The following is a 6000-nucleotide window of genomic DNA, read 5'->3' as shown; positions in this document are numbered from 1 at the left end:
GAGTCAGGGAAGAGCGCGTCGCCAAGCTGCTCCGGGGTCACATTATCATCCAGAAGGGCACTGGTGTGACAGGAGGGCACACCCGGGATGTGTGCGCCTGTTTGCGCTCTGGGAGGGAAGGCGAGGTGGGAGAGAGCCTGCAGGGAAAACAGACGGGAGGGGTGGGGTTAAAGGGAGGGGCGGAACCAGGTACACCTCCCAGAACTTTCCTCTCCCCTCGTCCCACACACTTGAAATAGAAATAATAACAACATGGGGAAAAAATGCTTACAACCACGATGTTATCTCTGTACTTAAGTTGCCCCACTCTGGAAGGTATAGGGTATAAAGTGCAGATTGCGGCTATCGGCGATCGCAGCCCGCTGGTCTCGGGAGTAAAGGTTCAAGCTGGTGTGGATACGCGTGCGAGTGACCCCACTTCCAGGGAGGCGGGCTCCCGGCTCTTCCACGCCAAAGCCCGGGCTGACCCCTGCCCCCCTCCTTTTTCTCCACTCCTCCCTCTTTCCCTCCCCTCCCTCCTGGAGCGCGACTCCTCTGCACCGGCCCCCGCGGAGGCGCCTGGCGGCAGCACCGACGCCGACGCCGCCGCAGCTCCTGCCCGCAGCGCGCTCGCCCGTCCGCCCGCCGCCCGCCGCCCGCGCTGCCCGGCTCCGAGTGGCCCTAGCGGCGGTGCCCGCAGCCCCGGGCCCGCGCGGCGCGCCCTGCGCACGGCCGGGGCGGGCTGAGCCGACCTGCCCTGGGATCGGGCGCTGGAGGCTGCAGGGGAGGGCGGCGTGGGAGAGGACGCCGAGACGCAGGGGCGGCCGCCCGGGTGACCAGCTGCGCACCTGGAAAGTTACCGGGCTGCCTGGTGAGGTTCGCGGGCTGGGGTTCGGGCGCCGGGAGGGCCGGGGCCGGGGCCGCGCGCGTGTGCCTGCGGTGCGCGCCTCGCACGCCGTGCGCCTCTGTTCCCCGCCCGGCCGGTCTCGTGCCGGTGCTGTTTGCGTGTGGACGCGGCAGGCGTTGCGTTCGCTTGGTGCGGCAGCCTCTGGTGAGCTTCTGGAGGCGGGGAGGGCTACTTCATTTTAAGCAGCTCGGCCAGGGGCGGAGGGGAGAGCTCATCCCCAGAGGGGGGTTCTCAGGGTTCTCAGCGCCGTTAGCCCGTTAGCCCGGAGCAGCCCTGGAGTCTTGCTCTGGGCCGGGGGCTTGCGCTGCTGCCAGGGCGTGCGCTCCGGGCTCCGCTTCGTGGGGCTGTGGGTCGCTGCTGGAAGACAGGACTTGGGCAAGGACTTTGGGAGTCCTTGTAAACTTGTGTGGGTGTCCTGTGGCACTCCCAGCACCGTGGGGCGCGTTCACATCTCTTGCTCTGTATTTCCAGGTGATGAAGAAACAAGAGCAAACACATAAAAACAATACATCAGCCACTTGGGAATGAGAGAAGAAACAGCAAGGGGTTCGAGTTTGAGAAAAACTAGGGTGCATTTGAGAACAGAAAGAAACAACGCAGGCAGAATTAACAGGTAGAAAGGTCTGACAAATTCCTTGGTTTCCTTATTTTCATCTTGTCCCTGAAGTTCCCAGAGATTTTTTTTTTTTTTTTAAATAAGAGAGCAACATACGCCTGCCCCTCCCCCACAGTTCCTTAGAAATTATTGTCTCTTTGTTGCAAGTTTCTTCTTTGCAAGGTGATCATCCCACATACATACAGCATCTGTTGCCAGTGCTGCTGCTTAATTTTACACAGGAGGAGCTAACATCCTGGAGAGTTCTCGTTGGGGAATTGGAGGCCATCCTCTCCATGAGAAAACTGTGCACCTAAGAATCAAAGACATAAAAAAGGCAGTGCAAAGAGATCTTTCTCTTTTATGGAAAATACTCCACTTCAGAGTTCTGAAGTCCTTACAAGTGAAGCTAATCCGCCTCAGAGTGAAGGCATTTGCTGCCTGATTATTGCCCAACTCTTTTGATCCGTATTGTCTGGCTTCCTTAGGCCAGTTATTTCCAACCCGTGTGCCGCAAGGGTATGCGAGGACATTTAAAAACATGCAGTATTTTTTTTAAAAAACAGTGTGTTTAGTCACGGGCACTTACCTCTTTTCCCTTAGATTGTAAAATATAAAAAAACAACAACAGCCAACACAGCAATAACCATCCCGGGTGAATGAATCACAATTATACTTATTTTTTTTTAAATCAGTAAAATATATAATACGTTTTTGGATGTGCTGCGGAATTTTAGTAATTAGTTTATGCCTTGAGATGAAAAAGGTTGAGAATTGCCAATCTAGACCATTTTCCTATTAATTATCCCCTCCCCCCCTATGTCTTTATTTTCTCTATCTTCACTGGTTCATTATTGTGGCCTTACAAATAGCTCTCTTTTCCACTAATCGAAAAATCCCTACTCTGAGCACCGGCTCTTCCCATGGTCCTTTGTCCTAACTCTTTCATGAAGGCTAAATTCAGTGTTTTCCCCGTCTTATCTCAGTTTTTTTTATATGCCTGTGGGGTATGAACTGCAGCCTGCTCACCTCTTGAAAATGTTATCTTCATTGCCTCCATGATACTTCTTCCTAGCACTCTTAATTGTACAATTATACTTTCTCTATCTTTGTTGTTTCTCCTCCTTGTCCTGTTTATCTATAGATAATTGTCTAAGTATATGTACATAACAATAGAAGTGTTCCTTTCTTCTCTCCAGTAGTGATCTCATTTTTGAATGGGACTTCAGTTCTTACCTCTGTGAAGAGATCTCTAGCCTTGACCTTTCTTCTTGGTTACTATCTGCTAGACATTTTCACCTTCATGACTCAGAGACACTCAAACTCAACATAGGAAGATTCATTACTTTCTCATAAAGCATGCTCATTCCCTGGACTTTGGTCCATGTCACAGTACCTAGCCCAGGGGTGGGCAAACTTTTTGACTCGAGGGCCACAATGGGTTCTTAAACTGGACCGGAGGGCCGGAACAAAAGCATGGATGGAGTGTTTGTGTGAACTAATATAAATTCAAAGTAAACATCATTACATAAAAGGGTACGGTTTTGGTTTTTTTTTTTAGTTTTATTCATTTCAAACAGGCCGTAGTTTGCCCACTGCTGACCTAGCCCATAGGTTGTACTCTATTCATTTTTTCATGAATGAATGAGTTCATAGTACTACCTTCCTCCAAGCCTTGTTAGATCAAAACATTGAAATCTTTTTTGACTCCTCAGTGAATTACCACATTTAGATATTCTGCCCCTGCAGTATTCCTCCCACCATTTTCATTCTTTCCTATTAATCCCTCCAGATCCTCTCTCACTTTTACCAAAACAATAGATTTCCCTCCCCCACATCTGTAGTTTCTCTTTCAAACTTCATATAGACCTAGACACTCTTCCTCTCATCATTGCCAATCTACTGGGCACTTTTATCTACTTCTTCAGTCTCTATTTCTGTATCAGTGATTGCTACGTATTTTCAGTTCCCCTCTTCTCATTTTCTAGTCCTTAATTTCTTACTGCCTACTGAACTCCTCAACCCTAAAATTTCCACAGGTCCCTCAAACTGAGGGTGTCCAAAATGAAACTCATCCTTTAAAATCTGCCCCTCATTTGAGTTAATGACATCACCTCTTACCCATTTGCCACAATGGAAACTTCCAGACCTTTATTGTTTCTTCTTATCACCACTCAGATTCTATAAGCTACAATCTCCTGACCTACATCTGTAAAATGGCACTTCTCCGTGTTTGCCTGTTTATCTGATACTGTGTCACCGAAAAGTAGCTGAATAGAATGTCACCAAATTTGGCAGTGAGACTATAGGATATGTGGCAGTTACACAATTCACTGTGGACATTCTGCTGGGAGAAGGGACGCTTCAAAAAGATAGTCAACCTCTGGAGTAGCTGGAACTGGTTCAATGAGAAGCTCGTATGACTGCCTAACAGGAGAATATTACTCTCCAAATTAGATGCTGTGGGTAGAGAAAACATGCAGTAGATTCAGACCCGAGCCCCAGGTCAGTGGTCACAAGATCAGATAGACAAATGTTTGAATTGTGGCAGTGATCATGGAAGTGCGTCATTTCACATAAGGAAAACTCTGTGTGGTTTGCTTCAGGGAGGAGAAGCAGGGATTTATATAGTCAATGATGGCTAATTATTTTCTAAAAGAACTCTGGGGAAACAAAGTTAAGGATAACATCAAATATATGTTCCATATGTTCTTAGGAGACTATCTACAAAAGCCTGTATAATCACTCCTCTGCTTCCAGGCTACACTGCCCATATCATGAAAAAGAATCTATTCTATTTTTCACGATTTATTGAAGGGAAGGAAATTTCAAAGTTATCTATAGATGTAGCTTTTTAACAAATTTCTTATGACAATGTTTTTCTCTTCTGGCTCCCATGGAGATGATTCGTTTTTTTTCTTGAGTTCAAAAAGTTCAAGACATTAGGATAAGGTTGGAACTCTGTCTGGCCATAACCGTTCCCATCACCTCCTACTTGGATTGGTGCAGTAGCCTTTTACATTTCCTTCCTCTAAGCTCTTTTCACTCCATGTCATATTTGTTGCCAAGAAAGTTATTTTTCTAAAGGCCAAATCTGACCATATCACTTGAAATAAACTTGACCTACACTAAAATCCTTATACCATAACATGGGGTATGATGAAGTTTTCCAGTATCTTTTTCAGCTTCATTTCTCTTCTCTCTCTACTCATGTATTTCAGCCTTTTCCTGACTATGCTATTTAACTTCCTTGCATTCACTCCTTAGTACATTTTTAAAAAAATAATAGCCTTTAATTTTTAGAGCAGTTTTAAGTTTATAGAAAAATTAGGTAAAAAGTACGGAGAGTTCTCATATACTCTCAGTGTGCCGCCCTTTCCCCTATTCTTAACTTCTTGTGTTAGTGTGGTACATTTGTTATAATCGGTGAACCAATATTGATATATTATTATTAACTAAAGTACCTACTTTTCAATAGGGTTTATTCTTTATGTTGTATATTTTAAGGATTTGGACAAATGTACGAAGACATGTATCCACTATTGCCATATCAGACAGAATAGTGGCACTGCCCTATAATTGCCCTGTGCTCACCTATTCATTCCTTCCTCCCTCGCCCCAAGTCCTTAGCAACCATTCATCTTTTTACTGTCCCCAAGTTGTTTCATTCCCAGAATGTCATATAGTTGTAATCATACAGTATGTAGGTTTCTCAGGTTGACTTCTTTCACTTAGTAATAGCCATTTAAAGTTCTTCCATGTCTTTTTATGGCTTGATAGTTATTGCTTTGCATACTGAATAGTATTTACTTGTCTGGATCTACCAGTTTGTTTATCCATCTATCCATTTGAAGGACATCTTGGTTGTTTCTAAGTTGTGGCAATGATAAAAAAGCTGCTATAAACATCCATGAACAGATTTTGGTGTGTTTTCCTATCAGTTGCATAAATACCAAAGAACATGATTGCTGGGTTGTATGATTATTTAACTTTGTGAGAAATTGCCAACTGTTTTCCCAAGTGGCTGTGTCATTTCACATTCCCACTAGCAATGGATGAGAATTCCTACTGCTCCACATCCTCTCAATTGTTAGGTGTTGTCAGTGTTTTGGCCATTCTAATAGGTGTGCAGTGGTATCTCACTGTTGTTTTAATTTAAGATTATCTAATTACATATGATGTTGAGCATCTTTTCATATCCCTATTTACCACATATGTATCATCTATGGTGAGGTGTCTGTTTCTCTTTTTGCCCATTATTCAGCAGTTATTTGTTTCCTATAGGATTGGACAAATGTATAAAGACATGTATTCACCATGTTGACTGTTAAGAGTTCTGTGTATATTGTGGATACCAGTTCTTTATTTGATATATATTTTGCAAATACTTTCTTCAGTCTATGACTGTTGTTCCATTCTCTGAATGTAGAGTCTTTTGCAGAGGAGACATTTTTAATTTTAATTAAGTCCAACCTATTCATTTTTCATGGTCTGTGCCTTTGGTGTTTTATCTAAAAAC

The 6000-nt window shown here is 44.5% G+C and overlaps 1 protein-coding gene across 1 annotated transcript in view; it reads left to right on the top strand.

Moving 5' to 3' along the window:
* The first annotated feature begins 751 nt into the window (after positions 1-751).
* PRKG2 (protein kinase cGMP-dependent 2) overlaps positions 752-6000 on the top strand; it is a 93512-nt gene continuing 88263 nt past the window's right edge. The window contains exon 1 of the mRNA XM_036337543.1: positions 752-850. The gene's annotated coding sequence lies outside the window, so the exon portion shown is untranslated. The remainder of the gene's footprint in view (positions 851-6000) is intronic.

The sequence above is a fragment of the Myotis myotis genome, unplaced genomic scaffold (genome assembly GCF_014108235.1).
Source record: "Myotis myotis isolate mMyoMyo1 unplaced genomic scaffold, mMyoMyo1.p scaffold_m19_p_1, whole genome shotgun sequence".
In the NCBI taxonomy this organism is placed as follows: Eukaryota; Metazoa; Chordata; class Mammalia; order Chiroptera; family Vespertilionidae; genus Myotis; species Myotis myotis.
This window is presented reverse-complemented; position numbering and strand designations above follow the sequence as displayed.